The sequence below is a fragment of the Phascolarctos cinereus genome, unplaced genomic scaffold (assembly GCF_003287225.1).
Source record: "Phascolarctos cinereus isolate Bilbo 61053 unplaced genomic scaffold, phaCin_HiC Scaffold_2;HRSCAF=192, whole genome shotgun sequence".
NCBI classification, from domain to species: Eukaryota; Metazoa; Chordata; class Mammalia; order Diprotodontia; family Phascolarctidae; genus Phascolarctos; species Phascolarctos cinereus.
This window is the reverse complement of record NW_027555625.1, coordinates 16,198,060-16,213,059: the sequence shown is the minus strand read 5'-3', so window position 1 is coordinate 16,213,059 and position 15,000 is coordinate 16,198,060. Positions and strand designations below refer to the sequence as shown.

General features: G+C 34.3%; 2 pseudogenes; one reads left to right on the top strand and one right to left on the bottom strand.

Annotated features, from left to right (window-relative positions):
• LOC110222649 (aspartate aminotransferase, mitochondrial pseudogene) overlaps nt 1-167 on the top strand; it is a 4,066-nt pseudogene extending 3,899 nt beyond the window's left edge.
• Nucleotides 168-4,448: 4,281 nt separating this feature from the next.
• Nucleotides 4,449-15,000, bottom strand: part of LOC110222651 (small ribosomal subunit protein eS4, Y-like) — a 12,683-nt pseudogene continuing 2,131 nt past the window's right edge.

Sequence of the window (15,000 nt, the reverse complement as noted above, 5' to 3'; positions counted from 1 at the left end):
AACAGGGCTCCAACCACAAGCATCAGTGAATAATTTATCAGATTGCTATGTTTTGTTTCACAGAGCTGAAATTTGAGTAGGTGGAGTGGCTGACCTATGCATTCTCCATCTGTTTGGCAAAAGATGGTTATACTTCCATGGTAATGGTCATATCAGACAATGTATGATACCCTACCTATGGCATTCAACAAGTAACCAAATAACCCTCCCTAGTGAGTTGGAAAACATATAACCTTCTTACATTCACTCTACTATTTGAGGTTCAAAGAGATGTTTGAGCTGGAAAGGCTGTGAGACAAGGAGAGTTTCATGTACATTGCTTAATGATTAGCCATTGTAAGTATCTCAAGAAAAAAAAACACACACAAATAGATGTAGGTATTAAAGAGGAATCTGAAACTTTTGTTTAGAGCTTTGTGATTCTAATTCAAAGTACCCAACCCCATTCTCCACAACTTTGCCAAAATATTTCAAATTTATAGCAACTCAACCAAAAATCCTATCCTAAAACCAGAATCTCTCTCTCTCTCTCTTTCTTTCTCTCTCTCTCTCTCTCTCTCTCTCTCTCTCTCTCTCTCTCTCTCTCTCTCTCTCTCTCTCTCTCTCTCTCTCTCTCTCTCTCTTTCTCATTTGTGTCTCTTTTTGTTCTCTGTCTCTCTCTGTCTCTATCTTTCTCTCTGTCTTTCTGTCTCTCTCTCTCTCTGTCTGTCTCTCTGTCTCTCTTTCCTCTCAGTCTTTGAATCTCCTGATATTACAAAGTTCAAGAGCTTTAATCAAGGCAATAATTATCATTCAGCCCATGCATTAGAAATCTCTGTGGTGCTAAGAGCTTCCACAGAAAGCTACCTCTTACTTGCCTTCTGTGATTGATGGATCATGTAGTCCATTTTTTAAAATCATGGATCTTGCTGTTGTGCAGTAAAGAGAGAGAGGCCTTCCCCTCCCTCATTTTTCTTGGATTCAAGGAAAAATAGAAAAAGTAGAAAAAAAGAGAGGTAGCTCTCTCCTATTGGAAGCTTAAGACCTTTTCAACTTTCTCCTCCTCCCCCATTTTAATGATGTTTACCCTTTTGTCCCAAAGATCCAAATGCCCTAATTTCTCTCCCTTTACTTGCATTCACCTTCAAACCTTTGCTATTAGGATTTGAGAATTAAGTAAATACATTTAAATTATGAGCATGTTCTGCCTTTACATTTCTCATCAAAAGTTAGGGAAGTTGACAAATGACTGCATTTTAATATCAGCACCATTCTGAAGTTTTTAATCATCCCATTTTCTGCCAGTACCCAATTAAATCTTTTCAGTGTGGTTGTTCAATAAATAGCCTGTCTCATGACAAGTTTATATAGGGCAGTCTGTCCTAGGAGATGAGTATTTTGAGCTGTGGTCATAAGTTTCTCTGTTTTGCTAGCCAAATTCATATTTCACCTTTGAAAAGATTACCCTCGAATGTACTTATGCAGGCCTTTATGCAGCCTAATTTTTTTCTGTTGCAATAAAATGATTGTAGATTGGAAAAAAAAGAATCATGAAGTGGTTATGGAGCTGGAGTAGAGATAGTGGAATGAGAAGCATTTGAGTCTCCCTCATTGCACATACTCCACACAAAGATTTAGCTGAGGCACAGACTGAATTCTGAAAAGAATTTAAAACCAGTATGATAGACTAAAGCCTTTGAAGATCTCCAAGTAGGAGGGCAGTGAACCCAGTGGATCATAAAATTTTGGGAGTGTGGAAAATTTTCAGGACCCTAGCTAAAGCTTTTAAAACAGTAGAAGGACGTAAATGGGTAGAAGCTGACACCAGACATCCACTTCCAGAAATATACAGAATCTAGCACTACTACAAAATTAAATGACAGAAAGAATGCTGGAAGAATTTGTAAACAAATAAACAAAAAATTCTAACCATAAAGAACTATTATGACAACAGGGATGCTTAAGATGCAGAGGTAGAAGAAGACAATGAATCAGAATAAAATCTTACAAGCAAAGCTTTCAAGATAAATGCAGCTTTGACACAAGTCCAACAAGAAGTTTTAGAAAAGGTAAAGCAATTTAAATAAGGAGCTAAATGATAAAAAAAATACATGAGGGCAGTAGAAGAAAGAGTGGGAAATGAGGGAAGAGTTAAGAAAGACATGAGGAGATTTTAATTACCAACTTGGAAAAAGTGATATAAAAGATTATTAAATAAAATAACTCCTTGAAAATTAGAATTTGCCAAATGGAAGATAATAAATCTCTGACACATCAAGAAATGCTAAAATGAAATGAGGAGACTAGAAGAAAATGTAAACTATCTAGAGGGTAAATAAGTGACTTAGAAAACAAATTGAATAGTGATAATTTTGTAATCACTGGACTAACTGAAATCTGTGAACAAAATAGGAGCTAGACTTTTTTTTTCAAAATCTCAATCATAAAAATTATGCAGATATCTTAGAACCATAAGAGAAAATAGAAACCAAAAGAATTTAATTGTCACCTCAAAAAAAATTCTGGCAGGAATTTTATAGCCAAAATCAGGAACATTCAGGTTAAAGAGAAAAAAAAAGTATTGCTAGCTGCCAAAAATAATGAATTCAAGTTAGCAAGAAATCACAATCAAGTTCACCAATGATTTAATAGCCATTTGCATTGAGGAACAGAGAAGAGTAAAGGAGCTTGGGATATGATGTTCCAGAAGGCAAAGGATCTAGACCTACAGCCAAGGATGACCCCACCCAGAAAAATGTGTGTTACTTATAAACAACATATGGTTTGAAACAGAAATATACACACAAAACTAAAATAAAGGGGTAGAGAAGAACCTATTATGCTTCAGATGAAATAAGACAGGAAGGGCTAGTAATCATAATCTCAGACAAAGAAAAAGTAGAAATAAATCTAATAAGAAGAATATCAAGGAAACTATAATTTTTCTAAAGCTATTAAAGATGATGAATTAATATAAATACTACACTGGAATAGTATCCCAATTGTTATAAGAAATTTAAGTGAATTAGTAGGAAGTAGACAGTAAAACTAAACTGTGGGGAGCCTTGATTCACCCCTCTTAAATATGGATTAACCTAACCATTAAACAAATAGGAAAGAAGTCAAGGAGATGAATAGAATCTTAGAAAATATACATATGGTAGATTTCTGGAGAAAATTGAGTGGGAATAGAAAGGAGTATACCTTTTTCTCAGCTACACATGGCACCTTCGCAAAAATTGACCATGTATTCAGGCATAAAAAACCCCACATACAAATAGAGAAAAGTAAAACAAACAAACAAACAAAATCTTTTACCAATAATAATATTAAAAAACCTCAATAAAGATCTTTCAAGCAAAGACTATTAATTATTTAAAAATTAAGTAACAGTTCTAAAAATGGGTGTGTCAAAAACAATAATTTCATTAAAAATAATGATAATGGAATAACAAACCAAAATCTGTGAGATACAGCCAAAGCAGTAATTAAGGGGAACTTTTTTAAAATCTCTAAGCTATTTCATAATTAAACAAGAGAAAAAGCAAATGAATGATTGGGGATGTAGCTAAAAAATAAACAAATGAAATAAAAAACCAACAAAAGTAACCACTACCCATTTAAACATCACAATATAAAGCTGGGGGAAAAAATCAAAGAATAGATTAATACAATTGCAACTTTAAAAAGACTCAATAAGTAAAACTTGGAGCTTTTTATTGAAAAAAAACCCCATTATCTAAATTTGATTAAAGAAAAGAATACTCTAATTCACTATTGATTGAAGAAATGCAGATTAAAACAATTCTGACGTACTACCTCATACCTCTTACATTGGCTAATAGGACAGAAAAGCTAAATGAGAAATTCTGGAAGGAATGTGAGAACTATGAGACATTAATGCATTGTTGTGGAATTGTGAACTAATGCAATCATTCTATAGAGCAATTTGGAACTTTGCCCAAAAGACTATAAAACCATGTATACCATTTGACTTAGCAATGCAACTACTATGTCTATATCCCAAAAGAGATTAATAAAAGGAAAAGAACTATGTGTATGAAAATATTTATAGTAGCCCATTTCTGTTGGCAAAGAAATAGAATTCGAGCAGATACCCATCAACTGAGGAATGGCTGAAAAAGTTGTTGTATGTGATTATGATGGAATACTATTGTACGCTAAGGAATGATAAACAGGATGTCTCAGAAAAACCTGGAAAGACTTGCATGGGCTGATGCAAAGTGAAATTTACTGTGTAAAAGGTAACAACAATATTGGAAGATGATCAGCTGTGAACAACTTAGCTATTCTCAACAATACATTGATCCAGGACAACTTCAAAGGACATTATGAAAAATGCTATCCATCCACAAAGAAATAACTGATGATGTCTGAATACAGATTGAAGCATACATTTTTAAACTTTATTTTTCTTTAGGTTTTTTTTTGTTTCTTTATGTTTTCTTTCACAACATGACTATTATGACCATGACTACACTTATATATTCTATACTTAACTGCTTGCCTTTTCCATGGGGTGGGAGTGCAGAGAGAGCAAGGGAAAGAATTTGAAACATATGTATTTATAAAACTTGGAACTAAAAGTTTTATGAATAAATATTAAGGAATTGCTTTTACATGTAACTGGGGAAAATAAATTGATTTAAAAGAAGAAAAGAAGAAAACCAAATTATCAGTATGAAATGAAAAATAATGAATTCACAAATAAAAGCAATTATATGGAGATGTTTTACCCAATTGTATGTCAATAAACACATAATCTAAATGACTGATAAATATTTGTATATATAAAATTACCTTGATTACAGAACAGGGAATAAAATGCTTTTATTAGGAAATGTTGATATTAGGAATAAGAAAATGAATAGGCTGTGAAAATAACTCCAAAAGGGAAAACAACCAGGAACCTGTGAATTACAGATAAACTCTATCAAAGATTTAAGAATAATCAATCCCAATAATGTCTAAACTGCATGAAAAAATAAGCTTAAAAAAATTTCTTACAAATTCCTCCTAAGACACAAATATGGTTTTGATACCTAACCCAGGGCAAGTCACCACAGAGAAATGTGACTATTTACTAATTTACTAATGAATATTAATACAAAAATTTAAAATACATTATTAGCAAGGAGACTACAGCAATACATGAGAAAGATCATAAATTCTGACCAAGTTTGATTTATACTAGGACTATAAGGGAAATTCAATATTTGGAAAATTATAATTATAATTGACAATAGTTATAAGAAACCAAACAAAAGTAGCATAATTATGTCAATATGTCAATTCCTGTTAAAAACACAAGACAGCTTAGGAATAAAAGAAACTTTCTTTAAAATGTTAAGCAAGAACTATGTCAAACCAAGGACAGCGATTGTCTATAATGGAGATAAGCTAGAAGCTTTCCAATTAGATCAGGGGTGAAGCAAGAATGTCCAATGCCTATTATTACAATTGTTATTCAATATCATAAAAAGAAAGAGAAATTGAGGGAATGAGAATAGGTAATGAAGTAAAGCTATCAATTTTTGCTGCTAGTGTGCTTTGAGAATACTGCAGGATTAAAAAAAAACTAAGAGAAACAACTTCAGCAAATTTGCAAGATATAAAACAAACTCGTAGAAATCACATTTCTGTATATTACTCACAAAATCTAGCAAGAAAGAGATAGAAAAAAATAAAGAAGAGATAAAAACAGGAATTCCATTTAAAATAATTGTAGAAAGTATGAAATACTTAGGAGTCTGCTGGCCAAGACACACAAAGGAACAATTTGAGTACAATTATGATAGTTTTTGCACAAATAAAGACAGTTCTACATAATTGGAGAAATATGTATTGCTTATGGGTAGGCTGATCTAACATAATTATAATGACAATACTACCTATGTGCTCAGTGTTATACAAATTAAATTGTCAAAGAGTTACTTTATAGAGCTAGAAAAAATAATCACCTAATACATCTAGAATAACAGAAGTTCAAGAATATCAAGGGAATCAATTAAAAAATAATTTTAAAAAATTAGGAAGGATGGTGTCCTAGCAGCTTCAGAACTCTAACTATATCACAAATCTGTAATCACCAAAACAATTTAATACTGGGTAAGAAATAAAGAAGATGGCTGCGAATCATATTATGTATAAAATTAGGTATACAACAGATTATGTATACTGAACTAATGAGAAAGTTAACCTAGTTTTGACAACCCCAAATCCTGAACTACTGGGAAAAAGAACACACTGTTTAACAGCCAAAAACGGTTGGAGAAACTGGAAGTTAATCTGGCAAAAACTAAATAGAGATAAACGTGTCATATCATATACCAAGATAAGCTCAAAATAGGCACATTATTTACACATGGGCACGTGATATTTAGACATATGATGTCATAAGCAAAGTGATGAGACATAGCAGATATCACCTATAAGATCTAGGGATAAGGAAAGAATTCATGACCAAACATGTGATAACAAGATTATTAGGATATAAAATGGATAATTTTGATGCACAAATTATTTGCACACATAAAACCCATGCATCTAAATTTAGAAGAAAAACAGGAAATTTAAAAAAAATCATTTCTAAAATTTATAGGGAAATTAGGCAAATTTCCATTAAAAAGAGGCATTCCACAATTGACAAATGACAAGTAATATGGATAGTACTCAAAGGAAGAAATTCAATCTATCAATGTTCACCTGAAAAATACACACATACACACACACATAATTAGAGAAATACAAATTAAGCTATGTGATATCACCTCATTCCTATTAGATTGGCTAAGATGACAAAAAAGAAAATTGTAAATATTGGAGGGACTGCGGCAAAAATATTTTACTAAATAACTATTGACAGAGGTGTTAAGTGGTCCAACCATTCTGGAAAGGAACTTTGAACTATGCCCCAAAAGGTATTAAACTGTGAATAATTTTTGCCAATGGAATAATTCTTTGAATTTTACAATCAAAAATACAAAAGAAAGAGAAAAAGGAGCTACATATACAAAAAAGTATATATATATATATATATATATATATATATATATATATATCAGCTTTTTTTATGTTGACAAAAAATTGGAGACTGAAGATATGTAAATCAAGTGGAGAATGGCTGAAAAGTTATTGTACATAAACTTGATGAAATATTATTGTACTGCCAAAAATAATGGAGGGGGTGGATTCGGAAAAAGCTGAACACACTTATATGAACTGATGCAAAGTGAAGTGAGCAGAAGCCAGACACTTTATACAATAACAACAATATTGTAAAGATAATCAACACAATGACCAATCAAAATTTCAAAGATCTTATAGTGAAACTTACTATCGACTTCCAGACAGAGAGCTGATGCAGTAAGCATACACATTGAAGCATATTTTTATTTTATGTTCTATTTTTTCTTTCTTTCTTTCTTTCTTTCTTTCTTTCTTTCTTTCTTTCTTTCTTTCTTTCTTTCTTTCTTTCTTTCTTTCTTCCCTTCTTTCTTGACATAGATAATGTGGGCATCATCTTACCTTCTCAATGGATTGGGTAGGAAGAGGGGGTAATTTTGAAACTTAAAATAAAATAAAATTTAAAATTGAGTAAATGATTTTTAAAAATGACTCTGCATAAAAATCTTAGGAAATATACTACTTGATACCACACCTAGTTCCTCTTTCAGATATATCTTTTTCTTAAAATATATTTCCTTAAATCAAGCCCAAATGAATCTCTTTGCTACGTCCATCCTTTCTTGCTTGGTCTTTCTTCTGGGAATAAATAGAACCAAAAAAAATTGACCCTTCAAATACTCGAAAATAGCCTTCATACCCAGCCTCACTTATCAACATACTTCATTTTTTCAGAATAAATATATCCTTTGCCTTCAGATGATCACCATATTGCTGGAACCTGAGTTCCTCTACCCTTTTTTGTTGTCTTCAAGATCATCTCCAGCTTATTGTTTGCTATTCTAAATGTGGCTTTCATCAGAGCCAAGATGGCTGAGTAAAAGCAATGACTTGATTGAACTCTCCCCCAAACTCCTCCAAATACTTGTAAAACATGGCTCTAAACAAATTCTAGAGTAGTAGAATGCACAAAAAGACTCAGAGAAACAAATTTTCAACCTAGGTGGTTGATTAGAAAGGTCTGTTTTACTGGGATGGGATAGGAGCACGGTTCAGTGTAGATGTGCAGGCAACGAAAGGGCCTCAATGAACCTGCAGCAGGCCTCAGGAAATGAAATCACAAGCAGCTGCGGCACTTTCCAGACTTCTCAACCCACAAATTCCAAAGACAACGTAGAAGGTCAGCAGGAAAGTTCTGTGACTGCAATGAGAGAGAAGCTCTGTCCCAGCCACAGTCACAGTGTGACCTCAGGGAAGGGGCTGCTTCTGGAACTCCCAGCCCACAGACAGAGGGGGAATTGAGTGGTTGATCAGAGGGGGATTACGTGGATCTCTTTGCTGGTGCTGAGACAGGAATCTCTTCTTTGTCCATACTTGGATCTGGGTCATAGTTCTGGGTGGAGGTCCTGGGGTGAGGAGGAGCAGTGGCTTGGTGGAGCTTGTAGTAACTGTGGAGAGTGAATCCTCCTGAAATTTCCAAGCCAGAAAAGAATGCTTCTGGTCACTCACAGACAAGAGTACAATCCAGGAAAGGAATAAACACCTCACCCTTGATCTTACCACCTTGGAAGAACTGAAAATTTACAGGTCCATAGAAGTATCTCTGAAAACAGCTGCACAAAACCCCCCAAAGCTTGGGACAGTACATTCTCCACACTGGAAGCAATTCCTTGCCTTAATAAAGGCTTTAAAACTCAAGTAATCAGCTGGGAACATAAGCAAATGGTGCAAAAAAGAGTCAGATTATAGAATCTTTTTTTGGTGAAAAAGAAAACCAAAACATACAACCAGAAAAAGACGACAAAGTCAAAGCTCCTACATACAAAGCTTCCAAGAAAAAATATGTATCAGTCCCAGGCCATGGAAGAATTCAAAAAGGATTTTGAGAAGCAAGTAAGAGAAGTAGAGGAAAAACTGAGAGTGATACAAGAAAATCATGAAAAACAAGTCAACAGCTTGCTAAAGGAAACCCCAAAAACACTGAAGAAAATAACACCTTAAAAATAGCCTAACTCAATGACAAAAGAGGTCCAAAAAGCCAATGAGGAGAAGAATGCCTTAAAAAGCAAAATTTGACAAATGGAAGAGGAAATCCAAAAACTCACTGAAGAAAATAATTCCTTAAAAATTAGAATGGACCATATAGAAACTAATGACTTTATGACAAATCAAGATATTTTCAAACAAAACCAAAAGAATGAAAAAAAATTGAAGAAAAGGTTAAATATTACATTAGAAAAACAACTGACCTAGAAAATAGATCCAGGAGAGAGAATTTAAAAATTATTGGACTATCTGAAAGCCATGATAAAAAAAAAAAAAAGCCTAGGCATCATCTTTCAAGAAATTATCGAGGAAAACTGCCCTAATATTTTAGAACCAGAGGGTAAAATAAAAATGGAAAGAATCTATTGATCACCTCCTGAAAGAGATCCCCAAAGGAAAACTCCTAGGCATATTGTAGCTAAATTCCAGAGTTCCTAAGTCAAGAAGAAAATATTGCAAGAAGCCAGAGAGAAACAATTCAAGTATTGTGGAAACACAAATAGTATAACACAAAATTTAGCAGCTTCTACATTAAGAGGACACCGGGCTAGGAATATAATATTCCTGAGGTCAAAGGACATAGAATTACAGCCAAGAATCACATACCCAGCAAAACTGAGTATAATCCTTCAAGGGTAAAATGGACATTCAGTTAAATAGAGGACTTTCAAGTATTCTTGATGAAAAGACCAAAGCTGAATAGAAAATTCAAGTTCTAAATACAACACTCAAGAGAACTACAAAGACGTAAACAAAAAAGAGAAATCATAAGGGACTTATTAAGGTTGAAATATTTACATTCTTACATGGAAAGATGATATTTGTAACTTATGAGACCTTTGTCAGTATTAGGGTAGTGGAAGGGGAAAAATTAGATAGATAGATGATAGATAGATAGATAGATAGATAGATAGATAGATAGACAGACAGACAGACAGACAGACAGACAGACAGATAGATAGATAGATAGATCGATAGATAGATAGATAGATAAATAGATGGATAGATGTAGGGTACAGCTGAGTTGAAGATGAAAGTGTGATATCTGGAGAACGAAATTAAGGGGTGAGAGAATTATACTCAGAGAAGGAGAAAGGAAGAGGTAGAGTGGAATAAATTATCTCACATAAAACAGGGAAGAAAAGGTTTTTACAGTGGAGGGGAAGTAGGGGAAGGTAAGAGGGAATGAGTGAATCTTATTCTCACTGAATTTGGCTTAAGGAGGAAATACTATACACACTCAATTGAGTATGGAAATCTATCTTAGGGGGAAGGGGATAGGAGAGTTGGGGGATGATAGATGGGAGACAGATTGGGGGAGGGGGTAATCAGAAGCAAACACTTCTGAGGACAGACAGGGTCAAAAGAGAGAATAGAATAAATGGATGGTGGAATAGGATGAAGGGAAATATAGTTAATTTTTCCCAACATGATTACTATGGAAGTGTTTTGCATGACTACACATGTATAAACTGTATTTAGTTGCTTGTCTTCTCAATGATTGGGTGAGGAAGAAGTAAGGGAGGAAATTTGGAACCCAAAGTTTTAAAAAACAAATGTTAAAAATTGTTTTCACATGCAACTGGGAAATCAATGGGGTAGAGAAATCTATCCTGTCCTACAGGAAAATAGAAGGGGAAGAGGATAAGAGAAGAGGGTGAGATAGAAGGAAGAGCAGATTAGGGAAAGAGTTATTCAGAATGCATGCTGTCTTGGGATGGGGGGAGGGATGAGCTGGGGAGAAAATTTGGAACTCAAAATCTTGAGGAAGTGAATGTTGAAAACTAAAAATAAGTAAATTAATAGACATAAAAGTGGCTTCCAGAATTTGAATCAATGCTCCTAATATTTTTTTTACCCTAGGTGAAGGGCAATAGGTGGTCCCAGAAACAATTCTATGGCATTTAATTATTTTTAAATTATTTAACCTCTCATCAAACACATATATTTCTTTGTGGTTCATTTCATCTGAATATTTAATAAGCATTCTATCCATAGCTTTAACTAAGTCATTGATGGAAAAAAAAAAAAAAGAGTTACCTAGTTTAGGTCAAGTACAGTTTTAAAACATATTATCTAAGTAAATTACATTCGCTAAGCATTTAAAGATTACTCAAGATAATATTCCAGGCAGTGAAGATAAATAGACAAAAATAATGCATTTGCTATCCAAGAAATTTCACTCTATTCTACAGTAGAAATTACTGTGACAGAGATAGAACATTATATTTGGAAGTTATATAAAGCAATTAAAAGAAAAAAAATGAGAGCCCCAATAAGTCAGGGGCTCAGGAAAGGTTCTTGTGAAGATGATGGCACCTTTCTTGCACTTGAAAGAAATTAGGAAAAATAAAAAGTAGAGATAGAGAGCAAATTAATTCCATGAATTTGGGGCAGCCTGTTCTAATGCATGGGAACCTGAGGTTGCCAATAGGGAAGAACCGGGAAACTATCCTGACTGGAGACTGTAGGAAGGAGAGTAATAGAGAATGGAGAGTGGATTTATTTATTTATTGAACAATCGTTGATTTATTTGAGCCAAACATAAATACTAAATTTGGAGGAGGATATAAAACAGTGATACAAGAAAAAAGATAAATATAATAGTTGTCAATATTATATCATCAGAGCGAAAAACCACATTAGGAGATTAAAAGTAAATGTTTGTTCTCAATTTAGAATTACAAATTATATGGAAAGAACTAGGCAGGAGAAGCAGAGAATCAGTATCATTTTTCAAAGACACATACTGGCAAAAATTAATTTCAGACTAGCTTGTAAAATCCAACAAATTCTAAAAGGCAGAAATAGCATGTGCCATATTATTAAACTACAATAATTCAAAAGTTTGTAAAAGAAAATGAAAACTACTAAATAAAACCAGTCCAAATAGCTATGTTCTCATAAATCAAATAACATGAAGGAAGTAGATAATTACCTACAATAACATCAATTACCAAAACTGAAAAAAAAGAAATTATTTTTTCACTATTGTAACATCTTTATCTAGTCATGTATGTGATCTTAATCCTCCTCATTTATCCACTGCTCTGTTTGGCTACCAATCTCTTACCTCTTTCTTGAACCTTGGTGAGATAAATACTTTTTTTTTTTTTCTGGGGCAGGTGGAGAATAGAGAAATACAAGGCTTGTTACCCTTGTCAATATAAAAAAGTGTTCAAAAGCCTAGTGGCAAAGCTGTTACCATTGGTATCCTTCACAAGGACAACATCAAAAGAACCTGAATCCTTCTCCAAATTGCTGATCATGTTGGATCCAAGTTAGTACCTCTTGTCATGATCCACAGGATTCTGGTATCTAACTTGAAATCAGTGATCTTAGTAATCTCTAAATGAATCTGGATGGTGTAATTCACTTTGATTATAGGATCCGGATAGCCTATAATATAGACATCACGGGTCACCAGATAAGGGATATCATTTCTAGTCACAAAGATCTTTCGCACTTGCACAATTTATATTTCATCTCTTCAGCGGTGACACGATGAACAGCAAAATGTTGCCTGGTGTCATACACCAGATGGAAATGCTCTCCTGTCTTGACAATGCTGAGGACATTCATAAAACCGGCAGGGTAAGTTATGTCAGTATGGACTGCGTCATCAGTCTTGATGAACCACTGCATGCAGATCGTCCCTGTCTCATCTCCTGTTATGGAATGCTTAGGACTTGTTCTAAAGAAGATGATGGGGGGCACTCTCACAGACTGTGGGAGCAAAAATTCCTTTCAAATTATCAAACATCCAATGCTTTTGGGACGTCACATGCTTAGGACCAGAAGCAATAGGTGTGCTGGGCCTGGAATCAAGGGCGACAAAAGGATGAGTCTCTGGTCACATGAAAAGTTCTCATCATGACAGGAATATGCATTTATTAAACACCTACCATGTGCCAGGCCCAATGTTAAACAAAGTGCTTTTACAGCTATTACCTCATCTGACAAAACTTTCTGAGGTAGATGTTACTATAATCTCGACATTCAAGTTGAGGAAACTGAGACAGACAGAGGTTAAATGATTTGTTGGGAGTCACACAGATATGAAGTTTGGAGGCAAAAATTGAACTCAAGTCTTTCTGACTCCAAACTCAGCGCTCTATCCATTGCTTCAGCTAGCAAAATATGAAACACAGAATGTGAGATTTGGGGAGAAAGGGATAACTTTTCAGAGGAGAAAACAGGGAAATCATCCTGGAACAAGTGGGACCTTGGCTGAGTCTACAAGAAGGAAAATTCAAGTTTCAACAGATGGAGATGAATAAGTGCTGCATCCCAGCCATAGGGAATCATGTGAGCAGACATGAAGAAATGACACATGGCAAGACAAAAGCCAAAAACAGCGAGTAGCCCGATTTGACTTCATTTTTGAGTGATTTAAAACAATAACAAAAAATAAGTTTTCTCAGGCAGGTGCTGCCAGATTGGAAAAATCTTGAAACACCAAGGCCAAAAGATTGTTTGTTATCCAAGAGGCAACAGGGAGCCATTGAAGGTTTTTTTGAAAAAAACAGCAAGATGATCAGACTTTATGAATTTCAAAAATTATTTAGCCAACTTCATGAATTATAGCTTGGAGAAGAAAGGGGCTTTAGGCAATAGAGCAATAAGGCAGTTGTAAGAAACATAAAGATGAGGGCATGAGCAAAGTAGTGGTCTTGTGGGTGTGAAGAAAAGGTAGCTTCTATGAATATTATTGTGGAGATAGAATCCACAGTACTGAATAATGAATTGGATATGGTAGGAAAAGGGGAGAAAAGGTTTAACAAGGACTCAGAATTTTCCAGTTGGGACGATTAGACCAATGATGGAACTCTCAACAGAAATATTTATTTGGTGGAAGGATGATGAATATATATGTATGTATGTATATACATATGTGTGTATATATGTGTGTGTGCATATATGTAGATATATGTATATGTGTACATATGTGTGTGTGTGTGTGCATACAATAACAAATCCAGTTTTAGGCCTTGAGTTTCAGCTCTTTGCAGAATATTCAGATGGAGATGTCCTGTAGATTGGCACAGATGGGCTTCTGAAAGGGTGCCTTTGAATTCCAATTTTGATCACTCTTCATCAGTGTGGTTGAGTGGGAAGTATTTGGATTTGAATTCTGAGGCACTAAATTTGAATCTGAGCTCTGCTCTCTGCCACCTATGTGACTTTACAGAAATCGCCTTCCAATACCAGACCTCAGTTTCCTCTTTTGTAAAAAAGAGGAGGTTGGACTAACTGACTTTTAAGCTTCTTACCAGCACTAAATGTCTGATCCTATAAAGGGGATGAGCTGTGATATTCTGCTGGGGGGTGGTTCTCAAATAGAAGAGTTTATATTTTTTTATGATTTTTTTTATCTTTTTATTTATTTCCCAGTAGTATGTGAAAAGTTTTTTAAACGTATGTTTTTAAAACTTTAGGTCTCAAAATTTCTCCCTTCATCCCTCTTCACCCACCCTCATTGAAAAGGCAAGCAACTTAATATAGGTAATACATGTGTCGTTATGCAAAACACTTCCATAGTAGATGTTGTGAAAAACTAACTCTGTTAACCTTAATCTTATCCTGCCCTCCCATTTATTCTATTCTTTCTTTTGACCCTGTCCCTCCTCAAAAGTATTTGCTTCTGATTACCCCCTTTCCCAATCTGTCCTTCTCTCTATCATCCCCCTGTACTCTTGTCCCATTCTCCCCCTATTTTCCTGTAGGGTAAACATATTTCCATACCCAAATGAATGTGTATGTTATTCCCTCCTTAAGGCAAATCTTATGAGAATAAGATTCATTCATTCCCTCTCACCTCCACTTTTT